The sequence below is a fragment of the Oncorhynchus mykiss genome, chromosome 25, assembly GCF_057628025.1.
Source record: "Oncorhynchus mykiss isolate SJ-2025 chromosome 25, ASM5762802v1, whole genome shotgun sequence".
Lineage (NCBI taxonomy): Eukaryota > Metazoa > Chordata > Actinopteri > Salmoniformes > Salmonidae > Oncorhynchus > Oncorhynchus mykiss.
This window is the reverse complement of record NC_143046.1, coordinates 84,201,115-84,218,879: the sequence shown is the minus strand read 5'-3', so window position 1 is coordinate 84,218,879 and position 17,765 is coordinate 84,201,115.

The following is a 17,765-nucleotide window of genomic DNA, read 5'->3' as shown; positions in this document are numbered from 1 at the left end:
TAAAAGCAACACAGCTGAACACACCATCCCCACTGTCAAAAATGGTGGTGGCAGCATCATGGTTTGGGCCTGCTTTTCTTCAGCAGGGACAGGGAAGATGGTTAAGATTGATGGGAAGATGGATGAGCCAAAAAAAAGATTACTTTTTCAGAAAAGTAACACGATCAATATGACTCCCTTCTTTGTAATTTTTGTTAATTGCAAATGTACATGATGTTTTTGGATGGATGAGCCAAATACAGGACCATTCTGGAAGAAAACCTGATGGAGTCTGCAAAAGACCTGAGACTGGGACGGAGATTTGTCTTCCAACAAGACAATGATCCAAAACATAAAGCAAAATCTACAATGGAATGGTTCAAAAATAAACATATCCAGGTGTTAGAATGGCCAAGTCAAAGTCCAGACCTGAATCCAATCGAGAATCTGTGGAAAGAACTGAAAACTGCTGTTCACAAATGCTCTCCATCCAACCTCACTGAGCTCGAGCTGTTTTGCAAGGAGGAATGGGAAAAAAATTCAGTCTCTCGATGTGCAAAACTGATAGAGACATACCCCAAGCGACTTACAGCTGTAATCGCAGCAAAAGGTGGCGCTACAAAGTATTAACTTAAGGGGGCCGAATACTTTCGCAAGGCACTGTATGTGTGTACGCGTTACAATAACTGTTCTTTAAAAAGGTGTCACATGTCTGACTGTCGCCTCATTTGATTGGTGCATGGCGGCCTGACACTCAAACACCACAGAAACTATCCGTAAAAACACCCTGTGATGATGTCACATGCTGAGCTGTGAAAAACAAACAGAAGGAAGATGTTTTTCTGGGTGAGTCTCTAAGAGCTTTCCACACCTGGATTGTGCAACATTTGCCCAGTATTATTTTCAAAAAGCTCTGTCACATTGGTTGCTAGACAACCATTTTCAGGTCTTGCCATAGATTCACGTGATACCGCACATCTCAAAATAGGGCTACTTAATGTTAGATCCCTTACTTCAAAGGCAGTTATAGTCAATGAACAAATCACTGATCATAATCTTGATGTGATTGGCCTGACTGAAACATGGCTTAAGCCTGATGAATTTACTGTGTTAAATGAGGCCTCACCTCCTGGTTACACTAGTGACCATATCCCCCGTGCATCCCGCAAAGGTGTTGCTAGCATTTACGATAGCAAATTTCAATTTACACAAAAAATAAATGACGTTTTCGTCTTTTGAGCTTCTAGTCATGAAATCAATGCAGCCTACTCAATCACTTGTTATAGCTACTGTTTACGGGCCTCCTGGGCCATATACAGCGTTCCTCATTGATTTCCCTGAATTCCTATCGGACCTTGTAGTCATAGCAGATAATATTCTAATTTTTGGTGACTTTAATATTCACATGGAAAAGTCCACAGACCCACTCCAAAAGGCTTTCTGAGCCATCATCGACTCAGTGGGTTTTGTCCAACATGTTTCCGGACCTACTCACTGTCACAGTCATACTCTGGACCTAGTTTTTTCCCATGGAATAAATGTTGTGGATCTTAATGTTTTACCTCATAATCCTGGACTATCGGACCACCATTTTATTATGTTTGCAATTGCAACAAATAATCTGCTCAGACCCCAACCAAGGAGCATCAAAAGTCGTGCTATAAATTCTCAGACAACACAAAGATTCCTTGATGCCCTTCCAGACTCCCTCTGCCTACCCAGGACGTCAGAGGACAAAAATCAGTTAACCACCTAACTGAGGAACTCAATTTAACCTTGCGCAGTACCCTATATGCAGTTGCACCCCCAAAAACTAAAAACATTTGTCATAACAAACTAGCTCCGTGGTATACAGAAAATACCCGAGCTCTGAAGCAAGCTTCCAGAAAATTGGAACGGAAATGGCGCCACACCAAACTTGAAGTCTTCCGACGAGCTTGGAAAGACAGTACCGTGCAGTATCGAAGAGCCCTCACTGCTGCTCGATCATCCTGTTTTTAATTTTAAATGTAGGCTGTAACACAACAACATGTGGAAAAAGTTACTGGGGGTGTGAATACTTTCTGAAGGCACTGTGTCTTTGGCTGAACAACAACCAAAAACTGTAACTGTGCTAATCTTCCACAAAGACAGGGAGTGAGGGATGGAAGGAGAGAGAGGAGGGGGAGTGAGGGATGGAAGGAGAGAGGGGAGGGGGAGTGAGGGATGGAAGGAGAGAGAGGAGGGGGAGTGAGGGATGGAAGGAGAGAGAGGAGGGGGAGTGAGGGATGGAAGGAGAGAGGGGAGGGGGAGTGAGGGATGGAAGGAGAGAGGGGAGGGGGAGTGAGGGATGGAAGGAGAGAGAGGAGGGGGAGTGAGGGATGGAAGGAGAGAGAGGAGGGGGAGTGAGGGATGGAAGGAGAGAGAGGAGGGGGAGTGAGGGATGGAAGGAGAGAGGGGAGGGGGAGTGAGGGATGGAAGGAGAGAGAGGAGGGGGAGTGAGGGATGGAAGGAGAGAGAGGAGGGGGAGTGAGGGATGGAAGGAGAGAGAGGAGGGGGAGTGAGGGATGGAAGGAGAGAGAGGAGGGGGAGTGAGGGATGGAAGGAGAGAGAGGAGGGGGAGTGAGGGATGGAAGGAGAGAGAGGAGGGGGAGTGAGGGATGGAAGGAGAGAGAGGAGGGGGAGTGAGGGATGGAAGGAGAGAGAGGAGGGGGAGTGAGGGATGGAAGGAGAGAGAGGAGGGGGAGTGAGGGATGGAAGGAGAGAGGGGAGGGGGAGTGAGGGATGGAAGGAGAGAGAGGAGGGGGAGTGAGGGATGGAAGGAGAGAGAGGAGGGGGAGTGAGGGATGGAAGGAGAGAGAGGAGGGGGAGTGAGGGATGGAAGGAGAGAGAGGAGGGGGAGTGAGGGATGGAAGGAGAGAGGGGAGGGGGAGTGAGGGATGGAAGGAGAGAGAGGAGGGGGAGTGAGGGATGGAAGGAGAGAGAGGAGGGGGAGTGAGGGATGGAAGGAGAGAGAGGAGGAGGAGTGAGGGATGGAAGGAGAGAGAGGAGGGGGAGTGAGGGATGGAAGGAGAGAGAGGAGGGGGAGTGAGGGATGGAAGGAGAGAGAGGAGGGGGAGTGAGGGATGGAAGGAGAGAGAGGAGGGGGAGTGAGGGATGGAAGGAGAGAGAGGAGGGGGAGTGAGGGATGGAAGGAGAGAGAGGAGGGGGAGTGAGGGATGGAAGGAGAGAGAGGAGGGGGGTGAGGGATGGAAGGAGAGAGAGGAGGGGGGTGAGGGATGGAAGGAGAGAGAGGAGGGGGAGTGAGAGAGGGGAGGAGGGGGAGTGAGGGATGGAAGGGGAGGGGGAGTGAGAGAGGGGAGGAGGGGGAGTGAGGGATGGAAGGAGAGAGGGGAGGGGGAGTGAGTGAGGGGAGGAGGGGGAGTGAGGGATGGGAGGGGGAGTGAGAGAGGGAGAGCGAGGGTGATAGTGGGGGTGTTAGGAGAGAAAGCACGTGCCCACTTTCACAAACACACACGCACACACACACACATATATATATATATATATATATATATATATATATATATATATATATATATATATATATATATATATATATATATATATATATATATATATATATATATATATATATATATATACTGTATATATAGGGGTTAAGGTTAGGGCTATGGTTAAGGTTAGGGCTATGGTTGAAACAAATTAATTAAAAACAATGCACTATTACCATCAAGTATTCTCACGTATTCTCACGGCTTACATGAGCATTGTGAAGTGAGGTGAGACAGTGGTCTAAGCAGCACGTCTCCGGCTCCGAGCATCACAAAACTGCCCAGAGCCTTGCAAATGTTTTTATTTTATTTTTTGTGCGTGTGTGAGCGCGGTTGTGAGGTCGGTTGGACATACTGTCAAATACTTTAAAATGACGTTGGCTTATGATAGAGAAATTACATTAAATTCTCTGGCAACAGCTCTCGTTGACATTCCTGCAGTCAGCATGCCAATTGCACACTCCCTCAAAACGTGAGACAACCCTGGCATTGTGTTGTGTGACTGAACTGCACATTTTAGAGTGGCCTTTTATTTAATCATGTTTCTTGACATGCCACATCTGTCAGGTGGACGGATTATCTTGACAAAGGAGAAATGCTCACTAACAGGGAGGTAAACAAATTTGTGCAAAAACATTTGAGAGAAATAGGCTTTTTGTGTGGAACATTTCTGGGATTTGTTTTATTTCAGCCCATGAAACATGTTGCATTTATATTTTTGTTCAATGAATATTTACACATATTTAACCACCGCAGATGCAGAAGGCCGACAGAGCCGAAGGATTTAGACAGCCCATTCAGAAAAACAGATCTCTCTAGCTTAAACAGACAGATTTTGCTGGGGATTTTATTATTATGTTAATTAGATTGGCACACGGTCGCGTCAACTGTTTTAATGTAGCAAAGGGTTCCTGGAGGAGCCTGGACTGGAGGCTTAGCAGAGGCCTTTCAGATAGATCATGTTTGACCCTCAGAGTGAATTTAATTCCTGTTAATCTGCCCTGTATTATGTTCATCACATGTTAATGACAGTTTTGTATCTTCAATGAGGCTAACAGAGGGGAATGAGTTCCTCAAGAGCCCATGCAAATCCCCAAGTTGGGATAGTTACCACTTTATCACTATATGTAATCAGCAACGTTAATATTATCAATATTATATTAGAATATATTTTATGCATAAGTATTCAAGAACAATTACAATTTGCAACATGATGGAGAAGAATGACATTTACTCTAATGTGGCCAAAAATAACTGAAAAGCCACGGCTCAAATAAGCCACGCCTCCAATCTTCTGATAGGTTGCCACCTCTACAATATATGATTAAAAAAGGTTAAAAGAAAATGTAACCCCCTTCCATCACAAAAAGGTTCAGGTTTGAACCTTTACAAAGGCGATCCTCGAAGGGGTTCCTCGAAGACCCTTTTACACAGGGGTTCCTCGAGGAACCTTTACACAGGGGTTCCTCGAGGAACCTTTACACTGGGGTTCCTCGAGGAACCTTTACACAGGGGTTCCTCGAGGAACCTTTACACAGGGGTTCCTCGAAGACCCTTTACACAGGGGTTCCTCGAAGACCCTTTACACAGGGGTTCCTCGAGGAACCTTTACACAGGGGTTCCTCGAGGAACCTTTACACAGGGGTTCCTCGAGGAACCTTTACACAGGGGTTCCTCGAATTCAAGAACAATTACAATTTGCAACATGATGGAGAAGAATGACATTTACTCTAATGTGGCCAAAAATAACTGAAAAGCCACGGCTCAAATAAGCCACGCCTCCAATCTTCTGATAGGTTGCCACCTCTACAATATATGATTAAAAAAGGTTAAAAGAAAATGTAACCCCCTTCCATCACAAAAAGGTTCAGGTTTGAACCTTTACAAAGGCGATCCTCGAAGGGGTTCCTCGAAGACCCTTTTACACAGGGGTTCCTCGAGGAACCTTTACACAGGGGTTCCTCGAGGAACCTTTACACTGGGGTTCCTCGAGGAACCTTTACACAGGGGTTCCTCGAGGAACCTTTACACAGGGGTTCCTCGAAGACCCTTTACACAGGGGTTCCTCAAAGACCCTTTACACAGGGGTTCCTCGAGGAACCTTTACACAGGGGTTCCTCGAGGAACCTTTACACAGGGGTTCCTCGAGGAACCTTTACACAGGGGTTCCTCGAAGACCCTTTACACAGGGGTTCCTCGAGGAACCTTTACACAGGGGATCCTCGAGGAACCTTTTAGAACTGTAAAGGTTCCACTGGTATGGACATTTTTAGAACCCGAAAAGGTTCTTCCAGGCACCTTTACTTCTAAGAGTGCTCAGTCAATGTATAACCTCAAGGCATTACCTGTAACTCTAAGACACTGCGTACAAAAATAATTCATAACAGGACATATTACATGACAGTCAACCTGCAAGACACTGATACAGTCCATTCATAACCTCACGACACAAGTTACAGCAAAATACTTTAGTACCAAACAGAGAGAGAGAGCACAGTCCTAGACTAGGTGTGGATAAGAGAGATCCTTCACTTCCTTCACGGCTGCATCTTTCATTTGAGCACAGCCTGAATGAGATACTGAGTGAGCTGCTGTTTTGTCTTTGGTGTGTTTGAAGTGAAGGGTCCACTGGAACCCACTGTAGAGAGAGAATATACAGACAGCTCTCACCACCCACTGTAGAGAGAGAGAGAATATACATACAGCTCTCACCACCCACTGTAGAGAGAGAGAGAATATACACACAGCTCTCACCACCCACTGTAGAGAGAGAGAGAATATACATACAGCTCTCACCACCCACTGTAGAGAGAGAGAGAATATACATACAGCTCTCACCACCCACTGTAGAGAGAGAGAGAATATACACACAGCTCTCACCACCCACTGTAGAGAGAGAGAGAATATACACACAGCTCCTACCACCCACTGTAGAGAGAGAGAGAATATACACACAGCTCTCACCACCCACTGTAGAGAGAGAGAGAATATACACACAGCTCCTACCACCCACTGTAGAGAGAGAGAGAGATAATGTGTCTGTGTTTCCTATAATAGATACCATCTTTCAATGCAGTAAAACACACATACACACAGCTCTCACCACCGACTGTGCACTTGAGGACAAGGGGACAATATCTGTATAGGGATTAGTGTAAGGGTTGGCAGAGGCGCATGTTGATGATGCTGATTGTGAGGAGGGCACGTGGTGATGATGCGTATGGTGTAATGATGCGAGCGCTCAGGAGTTAGCCCAGCGTTAATTAGACATTGTGGCTTTAATCACAGTGTATTATCTGCTCAGATTGGGGAAGGAGAGGAGATGAGGAGGTTAAGGAAAGAAGGGACGAGAGGTGAAGACGACAGGTGTGTGTACTTTACTCAGACGCCTCTGCCCAGATATACACAAACTCACACACACACGCCACAAACACATCACATCTGCTGTCCAGATAAACAAGGAGTGGAGACGAGACAGGAAGAGGTGTGAGGACCGGAGTATGTGAGCAGAGTTGAGCAGTCGTTTCCAACCGCTCTGCTGAAATAAATGCTCCGAATTTGCTCCATTTATTAAAATCACCATTTAATTAACCAACACCCATTTATTTGTGTGACTACCAAGACCTAACATTTGGTTTTGAAGTATTGAACCCACACCCTGTGATTTGAATGAAAACTATTTAAATAAGCAACTTGAAAAGGGGACTGTAAGAAGTGCTCATCATTAGAGTTGCCGACTTATCCAATTAAACAGCATATATAGTCATTGTAACTGTGACACACTACGCTGGCAGGAACTTTAAGCGCTCAGCCTTTTAAACAACATTTTGTTGTTAAATTGCGCATATACTGTATACGCTGTGACCGATTTTTTTGTTATTACAGGTAGGCCTAAAGGAAAGCTCCTTGAAAAGTGTAATATGGAAGGCCTTTTGTGCCAAAATCAATGATAGAATATTGTATAGATAACTTTTAAGAGATCTGATTTTTTGTTTATAAACACTTTGCTAAAAATGACACACTTAGTTCTGAAACCCACCTCGTTCCTCTCTGTTAGCATGTGCACGTAGTACACCATCATGCTTTCAGAATGTCTTTTCAGATTGCACAATGATTATTTAGTGGACACTACATCACCACACTCCCTCTCTTCTTTAGTTGTGGACACTACATCACCACAGTCCCTCTCTTCTTTAGTTGTGGACACTACATCACCACACTCCCTCTCTTCTTTAGTTGTGGACACTACATCACCACACTCCCTCTCTTCTTTAGTTGTGGACACTACATCACCACAGTCCCTCTATTCTTTAGTTGTGGACACTACATCACCACAGTCCCTCTCTTCTTTAGTAGTGGACACTACATCACCACACTCCCTCTCTTTAGTAGTGGACACTACATCACCACACTCCCTATCTTCTTTAGTAGTGGACACTACATCACCACACTCCCTCTCTTCTTTAATTGTGGACACTACATCACCACACTCCCTCTCTTCTTTAGTTGTGGACACTACATCACCACACTCCCTCTCTTATTTAGTTGTGGACACTACATCACCACACTCCCACTCTTCTTTAGTTGTGGACACTACATCACCACACTCCCTCTCTTCTTTAGTTGTGGACACTACATCACCACACTCCCACTCTTCTTTAGTAGTGGACACTACATCACCACACTACATCACCACACTACATCACCACACTCCCTCTCTTCTTTAGTTGTGGACACTACATCACCACACCCTCTCTTCTTTAGTTGTGGACACTACATCACCACACTCCCTCTCTTCTTTAGTTGTGGACACTACATCACCACACTCCCTCTCTTCTTTAGTTGTGGACACTACATCACCACACTCCCTCTCTTCTTTAGTTGTGGACACTACATCACCACACTCCCACTCTTCTTTAGTAGTGGACACTACATCACCACACTACATCACCACACTACATCACCACACTCCCTCTCTTCTTTAGTTGTGGACACTACATCACCACACTCCCTCTCTTCTTTAGTTGTGGACACTACATCACCACACTCCCTCTCTTCTTTAGTTGTGGACACTACATCACCACACTCCCATTCTTCTTTAGTTGTGGACACTAAGAGATCTTTAAGAGATCTGATTTTTTGTTTATAAACACTTTGCTAAAAATGACACACTTAGTTCTGAAACCCACCTCGTTCCTCTCTGTTAGCATGTGCACGTAGTACACAATCATGCTTTCAGAATGTCTTTTCAGATTGCACAATGATTATTTAGTTGTGGACACTACATCACCACACTCCCTCTCTTCTTTAGTTGTGGACACTACATCACCACAGTCCCTCTCTTCTTTAGTTGTGGACACTACATCACCACACTCCCACTCTTCTTTAGTTGTGGACACTACATCACCACAGTCCCTCTCTTCTTTAGTAGTGGACACTACATCACCACACTCCCTCTCTTCTTTAGTTGTGGACACTACATCACCACAGTCCCTCTATTCTTTAGTTGTGGACACTACATCACCACACTCCCTCTCTTTAGTAGTGGACACTACATCCCACACTCCCTCTCTTCTTTAGTAGTGGACACTACATCACCACACTCCCTCTCTTCTTTAGTTGTGGACACTACATCACCACACTCCCTCTCTTCTTTAGTTGTGGACACTACATCACCACACTCCCTCTCTTCTTTAGTTGTAGACACTACATCACAACACTCCCTCTCTTCTTTAGTTGTGGACACTACATCACCACACTCCCTCTCTTCTTTAGTTGTGGACACTACATCACCACACTCCCACTCTTCTTTAGTAGTGGACACTACATCACCACACTCCCTGTCTTCTTTAGTTGTGGACACTACATCACAACACTCCCTCTCTTCTTTAGTTGTGGACACTACATCACCACACTACATCACCACACTACATCACCACACTCCCTCTCTTCTTTAGTTGTGGACACTACATCACCACACTCCCTCTCTTCTTTAGTTGTGGACACTACATCACCACACTCCCTCTCTTTAGTTGTGGACACTACATCACCACACTCCCACTCTTCTTTAGTTGTGGACACTACATCACCACACTCCCTCTCTTCTTTAGTTGTGGACACTACATCACCACACTCCCTCTCTTCTTTAGTAGTGGACACTACATCACGACACTCCCTCTCTTCTTTAGTTGTGGACACTACATCACCACACTCCCTCTCTTCTTTAGTTGTGGACACTACATCACCACACTCCCTCTCTTCTTTAGTTGTGGACACTACATCACCACACTCCCTCTCTTCCTTAGTTGTGGACACTACATCACCACACTCCCTCTCTTCTTTAGTTGTGGACACTACATCACCACACTCCCACTCTTCTTTAGTTGTGGACACTACATCACCACACTCCCTCTCTTCTTTAGTTGTGGACACTACATCACCACACTCCCTCTCTTCTTTAGTTGTGGACACTACATCACCACACTCCCTCTCTTCTTTAGTTGTGGACACTACATCACCACACTCCCACTCTTGCTTTTGGTCCTCATCTTTATAAATCACCTTGATTCAACACCTGTGTGTTTTTTTTATCAGTTTCTTTATGAAAATATGTAGTGAACTCCATGACAGTAGCTAAATAAAGGGGCTATTAGCAGCACACAAGTAGACTACAAATGCATGCTGGGCCTGTCATGACCTGAGCTCGGTACTGAAGTGAAATGAGCTCCAGCCTTTGAGAATATCCGCTCCAGCTCTGCTCGGCTTACTGTTGAGGACAGACAGCTGTTGACTGTCTCAAATTTCTAACTACCTGTAATTCCAGTATCCATACACACACACACACATTTCACCTCATAATCCAACCCGTGTAGACAACTGGAAAGAACATTCCTAATCTAATCTAATAGCACAGGCCTCTGGAACAGCGCTCTCTTGAAATTACTCAGCAGCAACATTAACAATTATTCAGAGTGGACAAAATAAACTTGCAAGAACAGGCATCTTGTTTGTATTTCTGTATCAGTGTCCAGGGAGGTAGGGGCAGCGTGAGGAGAGGTAGGGAGGCTGGGGAGAAAGGAGAGGTTTGCTTGAGTCAGCAGGCGAGAGAATTTCAGCATGGGAGCTAAATTTAGTTATCAAAGCACTCTCTCTCCCTCTCCCTCTCTTTCCCTCTCCCTCTCTCTTTCCCTCTCTCCCTCAGCCAATCACCACAGAGGTTAATAACACACACACTCTGAAAAACATCAGAATCCCGTTAGTGTGTGTGTGTGTGTGTGTGTGTGAGACATTACTGCAGGGTTGTGCACATTTGAAGAGGCAGGTGCTCACAATTGAACCCAAATTGCTTACGTTCATAATTCTCTACTGCTCATGAAGACTTTTATTTCTGCAGAAACACTACAGTACTCATAGTGCTCTTAGAAAGGGGGACATATAGAGGAAGGCTATCAGCTGGTCATAGCGGATGATAATCATAGCTAGCACACTGTTAGCTATGTTGTTGAAACAATTGAACTAATCTAAGCACCAAAGCATACAACTCAGAGAGTAGCCAGTGTACTACCGCTAGGTGGGTACATGAACAGATACCTGTACCACTACTAATACTACCGCTAGGTGGATACATGAACAGATACCTGTACCACTACTAATACTACCGCTAGGAGGGTACATGATCAGATACCTGTACCACTACTAATACTACCGCTAGGTGGATACATGAACAGATACACCCCCCCCCCCTAAAATGTTGCTACATAAGACTGAATTGTGACCGAGTGGTGAGTCACATTTAGCCATTGGTCACACCTCTGGTGTGCCACAAGGGGGCGTAGTTCCACCTGTTCACCTGTTTCTCCTTCAAATATCCACCCGAAAAGTTGTCTTCAGTGACAGTCTGGACCCTGGGAATGCAGACGATGTAGGGCTGTCCGGAGCCATACCATTAACCAGCATCCAAGAGGACACTTCCATGGGCTTGGAGGCAGTAAAAAGCAGGAGTCCCAATTAGACAGGGTGCAGAGGAGGACCTTGAGGATCCTCTCCAGAGGTGGAGCAGTCCAACCACAGCTCTAGTCACTGAATAGCAGGCAAAGGCATTCTGCAGTGCACCTGGTGAAGGACATGCACACTCTTGACCATCCACTGAATGACCTGCCCCCTCAAAAAAAAGAGGTAACTGCACCACCAGGCTCCTGAGAAACAGCCACCAACTGTCCTGTATAAACTGTCCTGTATAACAGTCTGTACGAGCCGCCTGTGAAGCGCCGCTTTACCCACTGCTATCAGATTGTATAGTAACTCCATCTCTTAAATTCTGTACAGCACTTTGTGACATCAGCTGATGTAAGAAGGGCTTTATAAATACATTTGAATGATTGATTGATCACATTTTAGCATTTCAATTTCCATCATGAAAAATGTTCTGTTATATTTCTAGTGTTCTGTATTATATTCTAAGTGTTATATATTATATTCATTCTCTTCTCAGTGTTATGTAATCATTTTATTATATTCTAAGTGTTCTGTATTCTATTCATTCTATTTTATTCTAAGTGTTCTGTATTCTATTAATTTTATCCTATTCTAAGTGTTCTGTATTCTATTAATTTTATCCTATTCTAAGTGTTCTGTATTCTATTCATTCTATTTTATTCTAAGTGTTCTGTATTCTATTAATTTTATCCTATTCTAAGTGTTCTGTATTCTATTCATTTTATTCTAAGTGTTTTGTATTCTATTAATTTTATCCTATTCTAAGTGTTCTGTATTATATTCATTTTATTCTATTCTAAGTGTTATGTATTCTATTCATTTTATTCTATTCATGTCACGTATTATGTGTTCTTGTAACGGATGTCGTGGGTTGAAGAAGGTGAGGACCAAGGTGAGGACCAAGGTGCAGCGTGGTAAGTACTCATAATGTGTTTAATAAATACGAACACTTGAACAAAAACAACTAACGAACAGTTCTGCAAGGTGCAATACACAAAAAAGAAAACAATCCCACACAGAGAGCAGGCGGGCCTACTGGTAAATAAAGCCCGACTAATCAGCCTAAAACACAAACAGGTGAAACCAATAAACGGAGGGGGAAAAAGGATCAGTGGCAGCTAGTAGGCCGGTGACGACGACTGCCGGTGACGCCACCCGAACAGGAAGGGGAGCCACCTTCGGTAGGAGTCGTGACAGTTCTGGATTTTAAGGGAGTGTTTTGCAATTCTTAGTAATGTCAATTCTGCATTTCTTCAGTTATATCGGTGAGCAAGAATAAATAAACTCAACCTTAGGTCTGGGCGACTGATCGATTCAAGAAGAGGTTGGTTTTATTGATCTCAGATTTACAGTTTGTCAGTGTCAAAGTAGTCTGTCATTTCAATAATTCTTGCGGTATTAAAAAAGATTCTGCCAAAGTCTCCAGTCATGTAAATGATGTAGATTGTTTTCCTAGTCCCTAGGGCTTCAAAAAAAATGAACACGTGTGCAACTTCTGTAAGCACCTCAACTCTACTGGTCTTTGACACTTCGCAAATGCAATGACATTCATGCAGTGCTTTATTATAAAGGCTGAAGTTTTGTTCCTCAGGCATTCCAGTACCTCAAAACTCCCCGGGTCACCCCCCTCTCTCGCACTCCATTTTTGTTCCAGCCCCTTCAAAATGAATCCCTGAACACCGGTAGTCTATACTCTAGCCAATCACCATATACAAATATCAAAAATATCCACACAAGCCACTAGCCAGCCAGCCATATTTCATCAGTTAGAAGATGAGGCATATTAGACTGTTATTAAGTTATTATCGTGGAGCATTGAACATGAATCACAATAAATAAAAACAGTATTGAGGTAGCTAACTAGGTAGATTTACATAAATCCCAAACGTCAATAATCACCTGATAGCCTCCCCTCTTTTTCACGATGTCAATCAAAATCAAATCAAATTTTATTTTTCACACGCAACGAATAAAACAGGTATAGACCTTTACAGTGAAATGCTTACTTACAAGCCCTTAACCAACAATGCAGTTTTCAGAAAATACCTAAAAAATACAATAGAGAAAATGTAAAAAGTAAGATAAGAATAACCAATAATTGAAGAGCAGCAGTAAATAACAACAGCAGGGCTATATACAGGAGGTACCAGTACATAGTCTATGTGGATGCTATATACAGGGGGTACCAGTACAGAGTCAATGTGGAGGCTATATACAGGGGGTACCAGTACATAGTCTATGTGGAGGCTATATACAGGAGGTACCAGTACATAGTCTATGTGGAGGCTATATACAGGGGGTACCAGTACATAGTCTATGTGGAGGCTATATACAGGAGGTACCAGTACATAGTCTATGTGGAGGCTATATACAGGGGGTACCAGTACATAGTCTATGTGGAGGCTATATACAGGGGGTACCAGTACATAGTCTATGTGGAGGCTATATACAGGGGGTACCAGTACATAGTCTATGTGGAGGCTATATACAGGGGGTACCAGTACAGAGTCTATGTGGAGGCTATATACAGGGAGTACCAGTACAGAGTCAATGTGGAGGCTATATACAGGGGGTACCGGTACAGAGTCAATGTGGAGGCTATATACAGGAGGTATCGGTACAGAGTCAATGTGGAGGCTATATACAGGGGGTACCAGTACATAGTCTATGTGGAGGCTATATACAGGAGGTACCGGTACATAGTCTATGTGGAGGCTATATACAGGAGGTACCGGTACAGAGTCAATGTGGAGGCTATATACAGGTGGTACTGGTACAGAGTCAATGTGGAGGCTATATACAGGGGGTACCGGTACAGAGTCAATGTGGAGGCTATATACAGGAGGTACCGGTACAGAGTCAATGTGGAGGCTATATACAGGTGGTACTGGTACAGAGTCAATGTGGAGGCTATATGTAGAGGGTACCGGTACAGAGTCAATGTGGAGGCTATATACAGGGGGTACCAGTACAGAGTCAATGTGGAGGCTATATACAGGGGGTACCGGTACAGAGTCAATGTGTAGGCTATATACAGGGGGTACCAGTACAGAGTCAATGTGGAGGCTATATACAGGGGGTACCGGGACAGAGTCAATGTGTAGGCTATATACAGGTGTACCGGTACAGAGTCAATGTGGAGGCTATATACAGGGGGTACCGGTACAGAGTCAATGTGGAGGCTATATATAGAGGGTACCGGTACAGAGTCAATGTCAATCATGTCTTGATGAGGCACTGTAACTAGCTTTATGTGATGAGTGAGTGTGTTGCAGAAATAAATAGGCCCATGGTAAAAACTTTTTTAACAATGTTCCCTACAGAGGCAGTACGTTATGAATTTCAAGAAGTGTGTGATTAGTTTGGAGCACCTGCTCCCTGAAAGGTCTGTGCATGTCGCAGGCTCCTGGTTGGTAGCTTCTGTCTGCGTGTTCAGCAGACGGAGGCCAGGTGCAGCGCTCACTTACGTAACGAGGAGAAATTTGTTTCCGAGGTTCAAAAAATGAGAAAATGTGCTAGTTTTGACGAGCAATTACTCTTTACAGAACAGAAGAGACAACAGACTTAAACTACAATAGAAATGTAGCAATGCAAAAAAGTGCGTGACAATCTGAAAGGGTATTTTAATAGGAGGACAAAAGGGCTTATGCTCAGACAGCCCTACAGCCCTTTGTGTGCACGTGCCTGATTACCCCCCAGCTGTAACGATGGCCTGGTGATCTGATACCACTCATTACAGACTTCCCACCACACACAGAGATACTAAACAGAGCCTTTTCACTCATCACAATAGAAACCATACACTGCACGGCAGCAATGTTGGAAAGGTATTCTTATCTGGAATAATGCGTATTACAAACAATTCTGGAGGACAACTTCCTTTCTTCCTTATGAGTGACAAAGATGATACACCTGTATGAGATTAGCAGCTCTCTCTCTCTCTCTCTCTCTCTCTCTCCCTCTCTCTTTGTCTCTCTCTCCCTCTCTCTTTGTCTCTCTCTCCCTCTCTGTCTCTCTCTCCCTCTCTCTTTGTCTCTCTCTCTCTCTCCCTCTCTCCCTCTCTCTCTCTCTCTCTCTCTCTCTCTCTCTTTGTCTTTGTCTTTCTCTCCCTCTCTCTCTCTCTCTCTCTCTCCCTCTCTCTTTGTCTTTCTCTCCCTCTCTCTCTCTCTCTCTCTTTGTCTCTCTCTCCCTCTCTCTCTCTCTTTGTCTCTCTCTCCCTCTCTCTTTGTCTTTCTCTCCCTCTCTCCCTCTCTCTCTCTCTCTCCCTCTCTCTCTCTTTGTCTCTCTCCCTCTCTCCCTCTCTCTCTCTTTGTCTCTCTCCCTCTCTCCTTGTCTCTCTCTCTCTCTCTCTCTCTCTCTCTCTCTCCCTCTCTCTTTGTCTCCCTCTCTCTCTCTTTGTCTCTCTCTCTCTCTCTCCTTCTCTCTCTCTCTCTCTCTCTTTGTCTCTCTGCAGCCAGTTACAACAACCGTAAATCACAGAGCGCCCATCAGTGGTTAATCTTGTCAGATGACAAAGTATCTATGTCAGACAATGACAGACACAGTGTGAGTCTCCATTAGCCTGCAAAAACACCCAGTCACTAATCAGGTCCCTTGCAAACATGATTACATCTCAAATCACATTAGCCTCAGTCAGCATGCTAGATATCTATAGGACAGCCTAGCCTTGCCCAGTTGGTGCTAAGGAAATGTGAACTATACAGGTCCAGAGATGGAGAGGATAGCCAGAGAGAGAGAGGTAGAAAGAGAGAGGAAGAGGCATAGAGGGGGAGAGAAAAGGCATAGAGGGAGAGAGAGAGAGGGAGACAGAGAGAGAGAGGAGAGGCATAGTGGGTTAGAAAGAGAGAGAGAGAGGGGGGAGAGGCATAGAGGGAGAGAGAGAAAGAGAGAGGAGAGGCAGAGGTAGAGAAAGAGAAAGAGAGAGGAGAGGCATAGTGGGAGAGAAAGAGAATGAGAGACAGAGGAGAGGCATAGAGGGAGAGAATGAGAAAGAGAGAGAGAGAGACAGAGAGAGAGGAGAAAAGAGGCGTAAAGGGAGAGAAAGAGAAAGAGAGAGAGGAGAGGCATGGAGGGAGAGAAAGTGAAAGAGAGAGAGAGAGGAGAGGCATATTGGCAGAGAAATAGAGAGGAGAGACAGAGGGAGGGAAAGAGAGCGGGATAGAGAGAGGCATAGAGGGAGAGAAAGAGAGAGGAGAGGCATATTGGCAGAGAAAGAGAAAGATAGAGAGGAGAGGCATAGAGGGAGAGAAAGAGAGAGAGTGAGAGAGGAGAGGCATGGAGGGAGAGAAAGTGAAAGAGAGAGAGGAGAGGCATATTGGCAGAGAAATAGAAAGATAGAGAGGAGAGACAGAGGGAGGGAAAGAAAGAGAGAGACGAAAGGCATAGAGGGAGAGAAAGAGAGAGAGAGACAGAGGAGAGGCATAGTGGGAGAGAAAGCGAAAGAGAGAGAGAGAGAGTGGAGAGGCATAGTGGGAGAGAAAGAGAGAGAGAGAGAGAGAGAGAGAGACGAGAGGCATAGAGGGCGAGAAAGAGAAAGAGAGGGAGATAGATTAGAGGCATTGAGGGAGAGAACGAGAGAGAGAGAGAGAGAGAGAGGAGAGGCATATTAGCAGAGAAAGAGAAAGATAGAGAGGAGAGGCATAGAGGGAGAGAAAGAGAGAGAGAGAGAGAGGAGAGGCATAGTGGGAGAGAAAGAGAGAGAGAGGAGAGGCATAGAGGGAGAGAAAGAGAGACAGAGGAGGCATAGAGGGAGAGACAGGGGTGTAGAGAGAGAGAGAGAGATAGAGAGAGAGAACCCCTAACCTTATATCAGTCCACTAATACAAAGGATATTCTCTAACCCTGCATTGCCAACTTAATGCTATAGGTTGACAAAATCTGCACGCTGAGGGAGAATTCTACTGTTTGAATTCTGCAGTACGTGTATAAATGTCAATGTTGTCTCTTTGTCTCTCTGATATCAGGGAGCTCCCTCCAATCAGTGGGGGTAGAGTGGTATGGCACTTCTGACAACCACTCTTCTCGATCTCCTGAAAATACCGCTTTCACATTCACCAATTTCGGGAGGTGTTATCTTGTCCAATCATAAACGATTTGAGCACCAACTTTGAAGTATTCAAGTTGACTGACGTCTGGAAGGAGTTTAGTGGAGAAAGCTCAAAAATCGCCTGAGTGAGAAGGTAAGCAAGCAAACATTTACATTGTTTTATCATATAAAACACACTACACAGATCATTCTTGGGAAAATGTTTCTATGCT